Genomic DNA, 11,978 nt, shown 5'->3' on the forward strand with positions numbered 1-11,978 from the left:
GTTTCCGTGACTGTTGCATTTTTTCTGATATCAGAGACATGGCTGCAGCCATCTATTACTGGACTTGGCTATTCAACTAGCAAGATGCACGATGCTTTCTATTCTCCCCTGCACCGAAAGGACTGAGCCCTAATTTCGTTGCATTATTATACGCATATGATTGTGCAATGACAATAAAAATCTATCTATGTATCTATCTATCTGTCTATCTATGACCATCTGAAATCAAACAATCTAGATGATGGGTGCATACCCCAACTTCAACAATACTGTTGTGATGTTATGATATCATTGGAAATTTGTCTGCGACAGAGAAATAATTTAAAAATTCATTTGGTGTAAGACCGTCAATTTTGGTGACCTTATGACCTTTCCTGTCGTTCCACCAGCAGGTGAAATCTGCATATCTCCAAATTAGTTTTTGATCGTTGCAGCATTTATGTTGGGTCATGATGACACTTGTCAGCTTTGGAGACGTTCAATCTAGCGCCACCAACAGGCCCAGTGGGACATCTACATCAGACATAAAGTATTGCAGGAGGAATTAATGTTTGAGCATTGTGCAGACACATAATTTGTTGGGACCATGAGGGCATGGGTGTAGCTGCAAATATTGCAAACATTCTTCGCTAGTAAACTGGCACATAGCATCTGGCATAACATTGTATAGAACATGTTGGGGGGGTGGGGGGTCGGTGGGGTTATACTGGGAAATTCTCTAAGGGCAGTAAACATTTGAAATGCTGCTTCCAGTGGAAATCAAATGAGTGTTTTGGACTGGTTCCATTTTGCCTGGGTAATAGCAAATATGTAGAGTGCATCAAATGCAATTTTCCCCTCTTTATGAATACATATTTATATCTATGGAGCTCTGCTAACATGGTCAGTTTCTCAGAATATCTTGTTTGTATTTAAACGCAAGGTCTGTTATTGTTACAACTTTTTACAGTGAGTGTGGACTGTACTAAAAAGAAAACATGTGTAAGAGGGTTGTAATGCTGAAAGCTCTCAGGAGGCACTGCAAAGCGCAATGTAAAGTCCTCTGTTGGGAGAGTTCAGGTGGAAAGTCCTGATGATTCACTGTTGCTGAAGGTTGGATTTTGTTTTGGCATACCCCAGTGGTGGAATGCATTATGAAACTACAGTAAACAGAGATAGTCAGAGAGGCCCAGCCTTGTGTTTAGGCACATCTATGTGTTTCGTTTCAGCCAATCATCATCTTGCTCCGTCCTGCCTTAAGAGGCTGGTCCAGGCACAGAAATTAATCATTACCTGTGTGGAGTCTCACCTGCTGTAGTCAAAGGAAGACTGACCACCACCAGAGATAGATCTCCCTACAGAAGCCGATACGTGTGTGTGTGTGTGTGTGTGTGTGTGTGTGTAAGGAGGGGGCTGAGAGAATGCAATACACCATGAAGAAATCAGGCCTCACCACATAGCTGATGTCGTCAGGCGGATAAATCAAACAGTTCCAACTGAATTCGATTTAAAAAATAATGTTTGCATTCAGCAATGAACAAGTGAGGTTTGCCGTTCACTGCAATTTATGCTCAACCCTGTAATTTGAAGCAGCTGTTTTTTCAGCACTATTTAGAGGAAATGTATGCTGTGTATACATAGTGCGTCACTTTTTTTCTCCCTATGGGTCAATAACTGCAATAAAATGTTGAGTTTTAGGGGCTGGATTTTCTACAGTAATACTTTCCAGCAGGGATGGGTGAGCATTTGTTTCTCTTGTAGAGTGAAAATATTGTTGGGAACCTGGTAAGGCCAACCAATGGTCCAGCAAAGTGAAAATATCCCACTTATTGGATCTGAAGCAGCTACAGGGCATGACTTCGCTTGTTAAAAACTTGCAGTAACTCCACATCTGACGTTCTCGCATCAGCTAAAGCACTATGTTAGATAGAGTTTGTTAGATTGGTAAAATAACCCCCAAAACATGGTGGATTTATCTCTAGAAACAGCAACACATAAATGACCTTTACTACTTGTTGTGGCTAGCAGTGGATGCAGTTGTGCAGTCGATCAATCAGGAATGGGAGGAATAAATAATGAAGTTGTGTTCTGATTGGATGCCTCTCTCTTACAAGTGAATACAGCTTTTAATCCCTAGTAAAACAACATGTTTCCTCTCAGAGTTTGTCCAGTTTGTTCAGGATGCTGAAACATCTCCATTATTGACACCAAGCTGCTCATGAAATGGCTTTGGCGATAAATTCCAGAGGAAGGGCAGGACAGTGACGTCATGACAAGGAAAACCTGCTACCTGTTACGTGTCCTCTGGGATATTCTCTCCCAAATCCTTCACTCGCTGTGGATCCTGCATGTCCTTCCAAACTGTCAGGCCTCTTCAGCCAACACAATGGGGCCGAGGGGTCATGTTCTGTTTGCTGTACATTCAGTGCTGGCACAAAGAGCATACACTCAATCACATGCACACTCACACACACTCATGTAAACACAACATTGCACCCTCAAAGGGTCCTCGCTTTGCTGTGTCGCTCCAACCATGCAGGCAACCATGAGGAAGATAAACAAAGCAGCTTGGATTTACCACGGAGCCTCAGCGGTAATTGGATGCGTTCCAGCATCTAAACATATGGGGTTGGCTTTTATCTTGTTTGTTGTATATGCTGCATGGAAGAAAACCTGTGGGAGATTCAGTGGCAAGTACACTCCCTATGTTTATTGATGCAAATGTTACCCATAGCATGTAAAAAAGGAAAAGATCAACTTTGAGACTGACCTTCAAGGGTCATTTGTTTGTTTGTTTGTTTGTGTTTTGTAAATTGTGCCACTATGTAATAGCAAATTGCTGCCATAGGAAATTTCTGTTAACCTGTGCAAGTAGTAACGATATGAAAAATAACAGTAGTGAAAGAGTATACATTTGCCATTTAGCATGACATTTCCTAAATTTACTGGAGAGCTGTGCCAAATGTTTATATTATTCCATCTTTTTCCATAGGAATGATTCACTTGCTCAGAAAAAAATATCCCATGCAAGTCCTTACAATGACTTTAAAAAGTTACCACTGCATGTCAACATTAAAGGTTTGTGGAGTTCCTAAACACTCACTCACTTCTCACATCATCACATCTTTTTTTGCATCGCATGTTTAGGAGCTTAAGGCATCAGTGGCGTCATGCACTCTCAAGCTTTAGGGGCATATCCCCCCCACATATTTTTTGAACTCTGACTTTTCTGCATAAGAAATAAAATTGCATCCGGTAATTCAATTGCAGTTGCAGGACAGACAATATTTTCCTCTACAAAATGTGGCTCAAATGCAGAGCAGTACGTGGCTGATGGTTCTTTTTCCCCCCGAAAGTTATAAGGCAGCGCTTCCCAACCCTCACCATAACCCAAAATTGCAGTTATGTTTTAAAACTAGGCGACCTCTAGTGTTCATATCAAGAACAACACTGCGATGTCGTATGAAATTAGCAAAAACTGGCTACCATTAGCCAGCTAATACTTACCACTTGCACAAGCACCAGTTCCTTGCTAAACAATGCTAAACATTAAGCTGCCAATATCACTTTTTTCTTAACCCAAACCCTAACATTTTCCTCACCATAAGCAAGTATTTTCAGTGGCTAGCTGACTAACTAGTGGGTTCCTCGTTCAGGAAACACTCCTGTTGGTCGTGTTGGAGATGCTCCTGTGGCTCGTATCAGAGCGTTAGAGCAAATCACCTCTGTGCTCATCAGGGTTGGAGGACTTGTTTTGTCAATCATTACAGCAATGCGTGTCAAGATGACTGACCTCAGCTGACTTCATTTGGTGTGTGCAGCCTCGTGTGATGGCTTGAAGGCCTCATGAACTGCTGGCACCTGGGACACTGCAGTGTGCATGTACTGCATTTGTGCATGAGGCCTGCAGTGCAACATGAGGCCCTGAGCACAAAGCATGCTCTGCATATAGGGAGGGGCATTCCTCTTCAAACATAACACTCCTCACTGGCTAAAATGTCACTTTCACCCCTTTTGTGAATTTACTACATGTGCTATAAAAGGCACCACTATAACTTTTCACTTGTGTTTGCTTTTGCTGCTGTTGAACTGATTGGCTAATCCTTTCTGGATGTAATCCTATGTGCATTGTTTATTTTATGCTACAGGACCACGGGGCATCGTTAACAGATGAAGCTGTCTTCATAGAAAGATTTTCTGTGAGGGGAGCTGCGACAACCGTGACATGAGGTTTATCTGCTGGCAGCAAAAACAACATAAACTGACACGGCGTCCTCATTCACAGAGTAAGATGAATAATTCAAACATTCTATTAATAACACTGTAGAAGCACTGTTGAAAAAATAGTGGTATGATGTAAATAAGAGCAATATTGAGGAGTTTCAAAACACTTTCAGATGTCATACAGTTTCAGACAAAATTAGCTCATTCTTTGAAAGACTTGAAATAAAATAAAAAAAAAAAAAAAATCCAACAACCTGGGAGGTTATAAAAATGGAATCACTTTTATTGCTGTCAGCCCACAGCACATTCCTTCTTATTAAATGAAGAGCTGTGACTTGATGTGCAGGCTTGATAGACAGATCAAATTTCTGTTGACATTTGCTGTCACAGTCTAGGCCTGAGCATTCAGCCGGCCGGCTGCCTCGCCGTGTCACATCACAACAACGGATTTCAAATCTTCCGCTTGACTGACAGCTCTGCTCTGCTGCAGGTGTTCAAACATATCCTGCGTTTTGTGTTATGTACGGCTGGCACCCGAAGCTGATGTGAAAACACATGCAGGCACCTATGCCAACTCAGCTCTGGTCACCATAGAAACCTAAGTTGGCACATTTGCCCATTTCCAGAGGAAATACTGTAAAATAGAGGAGACGCTGCAGCTGGTTCCGATGGGTGACCTCCAGTGTGTCATGGATGCAGTTACTAAAACGTGATTTGTTCTCTTAACTGGCTGATTTTCACAAACACAAATCTTTACAGCACTTTTTGGGCAGATACACTGTAAGCATATTGCAGATGTGTTTCCAATCGGTCAGCCAATAACAGGAAGGCTGATGTCACAGGCTACTTTTCCAAAAACGTGAACTTATTAATAATGAGAAAAGAAAAGAAAATGCTGGCAGTCACATTTTAAGTGTCTTTATTAAAGCAGTGACTTTCTGTGGTGGACAGACTCTTCCCATGGGATTCTATGTAAAAGAGAAAGTTGGCAGCTCAAACAGTGTGAACACACTCAGCTAATCAATTAGGCCCTCTAGCACCATGTTGGGATTGATGTTGTGTTTAGAGGTTTTTTATTTTGACCTGAACCATGGGATGCCAACACACTTTTCCAGACGTGGTTCATTATGCAAGATCATTGACCGTGAACACACTTCAACACATTCATGCTGCCTCGTCCCCATTGTATCTTTGTGTATAATCTTAACTGACAAGTTAAAAATTACATTCTCATGCAACTAAACTGCAGTCTCATTTATGTTTTGAGGGGAATGTACTTTGTCGCAGATTATGTTTGTTTGTTATGTATCACAAGTACTTTTGTAATCCCTTAGTATATTCCTTAGTGACTAAAGGTAACAAAACTGGCTATAATGCCACCTGACATGATATAATATTTATATTGATTAGAAATGTTTTTGTGACCCATCAGAAACACGATAAAAATATGAGTCCCTTGAAACATAATTGAGAATGCACTTTAGTTGCATTCTGAAATGCAACTACTAAAATGACAATGAGCATTTTTACTATTTCAAGCTTGTTTGTTTCAAATGATTTTTGTTCATGCTTGTGAAATTGGAAGTGTTTATTTCAGTTTAGCTTTCACAGCACTCCACTCCAGTTCAGGAAATGGGAGTAATGTTTTCAATCCCATAAAGCATTAGGAGATAAAGCAGCTTGCATCAGCTTGCACATTTGATGCCTGCTTTACTGGTAACCTTGCTTTACACTGTCAGTGGTGAGTCTATATGCAGCCTTGCATACCCTCTTGGTGATTCCCATGAGAAGAGCAGACTGTGGGAATAGCCGCAGAAGAGACTGTGTTCTGACAGCAAAGACTTGCTAATCTCTATCTAATCTATTTTCCAAGAGGCAGCTCATTCATCTCCGCTGAGAAGGTCAAGAGGCAGAGAGGGTGGTCACAGAGCATCTACATAATTCTCTCAATATATAAATTTGTCTGTCCCTTTCATTATCATGCCATCATTCAAGCCAAGGATCGCTTACTGTACATGTAAATCGATTTCCTGACATCTCCTCCCCCCACCCTCACCTGTGTCTCTTTTCCTCTCTCTGTTTTTCCTAATTTGTTCATCCTCTTTTCCCCCTCCCCTCCTTCCATTTCTCTTTGACGCTCTGCCACCCCGTCTCTTTGTTTACCAATCTCATACACCTCCTTCCTCTCTCCCCTCCTTTACTTTGTTGTCCCACTCTTCGAGAAGGAATATCAAGCTCTCAGATTATCTACCCTGCTGGCTTTAAAATTAGAACGGGACTCAGGGGTTTGTCATATTGCAGTTGACTGAGTTTGCCTCTCCTGCTCTTGTGCTGATGATATTTCAGATAGTGTTGCATTCTGCAGGGTGTAAAAATATATATATATATATATATATATATTGCTGGAATGTCAAAGTAAAATATTTGCAGTAAATTTACTCTTTGTATACCAAAATGAAACGAAAGGTCACAAAACAATGTTAAAGCTGAGATGACTGAAACTGAAAAAGAAGACTGCTTCGACTCAAATGATCAGCAGGGTCAGTGGGTCAGGCCCACACAGATAACCACGTAGACTCAACAGCCAAATGAAGTGACGGTTGAGTATACATTTGAGTTTTGAGTCTAAACACTCCTCACTTGATTCAGCCCTTGGTAATTTTGATTAATGCAGCTTTAACTGACAAGTCTTAGGCCAAAAACTGGTGTGTAAAGTCCCCGAGGAGTGTTCACAATATCTGGCTGACAGCTTAATCTCTGTCTTGACAGCGGAGTCAGCTAATTTGAAAGGAATATTCATTTCACTTCATTGACAATGCACAAGAGTTTCAATAGCAGCTTTAACCATACCTGAGATGCTGTGACAGGAAGCTCAAATAGGGCAGGAAGTGAGCTACTGAGGATGTGGCCACATGCACTGCCGTGTCTCACCGCAGTGCAAGAAGGTGGTGACATCAGTGCGGCCTGTGCTAGATGTTAAACAACACGGGACAGGCTCCTTCAGACATTTTGGAATGCCTCTGCAGTTAATTTGATATATTTGTGTTTGTGACATTTGTGGAGGATATTTATGTTAGCCATGGTTCCAAATGCATGTGAGATTTATTGATATTATAAAAGCAAGTGTCTCAAAAGGCGGAGAGTCGTTTGGAATTGTCTGTTTTTTTCCACTTTGCCCCTCATTCTTCAGAAACTGCAGTTCTTCAAACACACACACACACACACACACACACACACACACACACACACGCACACACACATACACACGCAGAGGCCCAAGTGGACGCATCTGTTTGATTATGACTATCACTCGATCAACACTACATCTACGTCATAGTTAGGGTTCAGTGGAAGGACACATGCCCCAACACCACATGAATCGATGTTGCTGTTTGAAAACACTGCTGCCAATTTAAACATAGCTCTTGCACATGGTTGTAATTACCGTGTATCTTCCCACCAAGGTGGGTGCTAGGTGACGGATGAGCTGACGTGGTTGGAAATGTCACTTCTCCTTTTGTAATTGCCTTATGGGAGGGTTGGCTTAGAGGTAAACTCACTGTAAATATGTACTCCAACGCAATCAAACGAGTCAGGAAAGAAGCAAAACCACATCTAAGCCGAGATGGTATGCCAGTGCGGCTGTGTGAAATCCTGGCACAGGGACTGTTTGTTTTTATGTTGAGGGTTATGGTTGTGCCATGGTGAAAGGAGATGGAGGGTTGAGGGTGGAGAAGACAGAGATGGAAGGAAGGAGGGCTGAGGCCAGACTGAGAGGAACTGCACAGTCCACCCCTCCACGGAAATACTTTCGGCACACATTTTGCACTGTAGATGCAGACTCGGGATTTTCAAGATTAGTTTTAAATCTACTGACAATCCTCCCAAATGGCTGCAGCTGGTTTGAATTTCCATCAAGGAGGCAAATGCAATGAGATTTAAAATGTGGAAAAGGGATATTCGGTTAGCATGGGGCCCACAAATTGGATCTATACACATAAACCATGACTCATGGGACTGGACTGAATGCTTTCTCTGTTTGTCACAGCTTCGCATCGTCATCGTTGCTTTCACCCGCCTTGTTTTTGGTGACTTTTGGTGAAAATTTGTCACTCACACTATCCTGTTCAGTTGGAAAAGCTTTGCAGTAGTAATACTTGGGTATGCACTCATGGCATTGTGTGACACACTAATCTATGCCATTTTATACTGGAGAATAATATCTACCTCTGTGGAAGACTGTCTACTTGTGTATTGTGCGATGTTTTTTAGTTTCTGTTAATCTGCTCCTGCTGCCTCCTCCTCCCTAACCTGTTGCTATTCCCCAGTGGCTCTCTCACTGTCTCTCCCTGTGTGTGAGTGTGTGATTGTTTGAGAGTAGAGAGGTGTGCTGGAGTTAGAGCAGAGCCCCACCGGCTGCATCTCATCCAATAATGAAGACGCCTACAAATACTAGGCCCTGCCACATCCACAATGCCAGAATGTAGCTTCCACTCAGTTACTCTTGCCCATAGAAACAGAATGGGAGCAGAATGGGCATTGATTGTGTTTGCTGTGGTCATTTGACTAGTTAAAAAGAAAATGGAAATGGTTATGATGACACCACATGTTAGTGGGGCTTTAAAGTCCCATGTAAAATCTGCCCGTAAAGTTTTTCCTCTGTAAAGTCTTTAAAATCCTCAAGTCTCCTCCAGCAGCAAGGCAACGGAGATCCATGCTTTGTACCACTCCACTGCTTGTTGGGTTGTTACTGCAGTGAGTCCATGACTTCCCAGAAGCTGCTTTATATTGAAGCTAGCCCACTACAATGGTCATAGTTCTTTGCAATGTCAGCGATGCAAATTAAAAATGCCACCACCCTGACCATCTTACTATATTGATTTGAATGTGAATGTCTGTTCTACTCCGGTTCAATTTTCATCCCCGAGCCTGATCCTGTTTCTCCCCTCACTGCAGTCCTGTCTGTTCTGCTCTGGCCACTGTCTCCAGCCCCCTGTCTCATCCTCGTCCTTGACCCCCACTCCACTCAGCTACTCCCTGGATTCTCCTCCTGGCATTCTTGGTCAGCTTTCCACACTGTGTATATTCTCTGTTCGCCTCAGCTACAGCTTCCCTGCTGCTCTGCTCATCCCCGGCTCAACATCCCATCCCCCTGGCCCTGCAATGAATATTCAGCTCTCACCATATTCCTGTCTTCTCACCTCTCTCTGTGTTTAGCTCCTGGGTTCACCAGTTCAGCCCCAGTAACAGCTACAGTTTGGGTGTCAAGGCCGGCCACATCAAAGTAATTCTACTCCATCCAACTCCCTCAGTGTTTTCACAGTATAATACCAAAGGATTTCTGCACTATTAAACTCACTTGTCATTCTGAACACCGATACTATGCCACAGGGAAGATGTGTTAAGTTCAGCAGAAACATAGCTAGGAGATTTCATTTATTATCTCTATTATCCCTGTTATTATTGAACCTATCTGAAACAGGTTGGGGATTCATCCTAACCCAATGCTTTTCCTTTTCTTCCTGCAGTCCTGTGGTGGGAATAGCCCTGATTTAGCACATCTCAGCACACCAAGATAGTTGATTGTGTGTGTGTGTGTGTGTGTGTGTGTGTGTGTGTGTGTGTGTAAGTGCGTGCTTTTTGTCATCCACATCATTGCTAGGGTCAGTGATTTGCCAAGCTGGGTTAGGTTCTTTCCGTATTCCAAGACCTGAGGGACTCATTATGGATTCATTTATTCAACTGCTTGAGTAAAATGAGACTCCTACCGTTGAAGGGTAGTCATGTTATGGACCAGGTGTTTGGTTTCTTCCTTCACTTAATGGGAAAAGGGTCTTTGTCTTGGAAAACATGAAGTTCTCTTAAAACCAAACGCAGAGTGCTGAAGACCGCCTCAGAAACCTTAGATCTTCATCCCCCCACTAAATTTGTTTGCTTGAGTATTAATTAACCACCATTAAACAAGAATGCTTGAGTGATTATTGCATATACAGTCCATTAGTGCCTCCCACTATGAAATTCAAGTGAGACGTATAATTTTTTGTAATTTCATGATCGTTTTTTAATTGTGTCTGAGACTGAGGGAGAGAGAGAGAGAGGCAGACACAAATTGCATGTGTGCCTTTCTGTCTGTCAGTAGATTTAAAGATGAGGGTCAAACACTCAACAGCAGTGGGTGGCTGTTTGTTTGGAGACAACCTTTGCGATCATTCTCAGAGGGCTTTCATGTCGGTGTGTCAGAGTTGTCTAACCTGCCTTACCTCTGCTGTCTCTTCAGTCCTTTTCTCATCTGCTCTTCCTTCTGCCCCCAGTCTTCACGCTGATTTACTGCCCTTTTTTCCTCATCTCTTCTCATCAATGCAAAATTTATTATTGTAGTTCTAAAGTTCCCCTCATCACCGGTGACCTTTCTGGGATCATTGACTGCATTTGCACACAGGCTGCATCTGGATTATTTCAACTGTTCTCAATTACTCAATTATTTTGGCATGCATGCTTCCTTTTAGTATCTCTGCAGACTTTTTTATTGCAATGGGAAATGCAGAAGTGTGCAAAAAGGCCCTCATTTTGGCTGAAGTACACAGCTTTATGCAAAACAGAAATATTTGTTGAGAGTGAATGCCGAGCGGCGTGATAAGGTTATTTTACTTGATCAAACAGGCATTGCATGAGGTCCGGAAGAAGTCAGTGAACCAGGACAATAATGTTGAACTAAACTTTTGTTAAATGCCAGAGTTTTTATAGACTAATGCAAAACAATGAACAATATAGGGTGCTTTACACTGACGTAATGCAACCTGACATTTACATTTATGCACATAGGACATGATCTGAGACAAAAGCATCTCCTAGATCAAAACTAACAAGTCCCATGGGTATCAGCATCAAAGACAGGCACTGATGATAATTATTTAGTTCATTGTTCAACAAATGGTCAGCAAATCACCATAAATTAGATACCTAAATCATCTTATAGAACTTTATTGCGTATGCTAAATAAAGATGATTTCACCAAACATATGAAACATGTTATTGTTGTGACTCTCTCATTTCTATCATGTTTATGTGCCAGTTGAACAAATCCACCTGGTTGTTAGACTGCTCTCAGCTTCTAAAAGATCTTTGGCACAAGAAGAGTTGTCATGTAAAAATAGCAGTTATGCAAATGAAATTCCCTGTTAAAAGTGAAGAGGCCCCTTATGAAAATTAGTGGATAACACAGAGCTTATACAGTGAGTACATCATTTATTCCTGCTGCAGCAACAGTAAAGATAGTTATCATGCACAAACGGGAAGTGTCTCATAATCGGGGTTTGTGAAGGAACTGAATACCGAGTAAATAAAGACAAATGACTCCCTCCCCAGTAAACTCCCTGGTGCTCCATCTGTTCTGCTCTGGCATTCATGCACATCTCTGAGGTGATGGGGAGATCCTTCTTGCAGCTCATTCATCTTAATTCCCCGCTCATTGCTTTGGCATCTGTAGTTTTGCCATTTGTTTCCATTTCCATTAGCTAACCCATAGGAATGATGTGAGGTTGTGAATAGGGATAAATACACAGTGTTCTACTGTCCTGTCACTTTCCATTTGGGTTTGTTTTCACTGATTTGCTCTCACAACTGGTCGGCACTGCCATCAATTTACGCTTGGCAGTCTGCAGCTCTTTGTTATACTGCCATCAGTTAAATATGCGCCCAAAATAACAACGTCCCCTTCAAAAACAAACCGCAAAGGTACAGCCTTCCATGAAATTGATCAGAACAATTTGTGACCA

Source organism: Myripristis murdjan, chromosome 13 (assembly GCF_902150065.1).
Source record: "Myripristis murdjan chromosome 13, fMyrMur1.1, whole genome shotgun sequence".
Classification (NCBI taxonomy): Eukaryota; Metazoa; Chordata; class Actinopteri; order Holocentriformes; family Holocentridae; genus Myripristis; species Myripristis murdjan.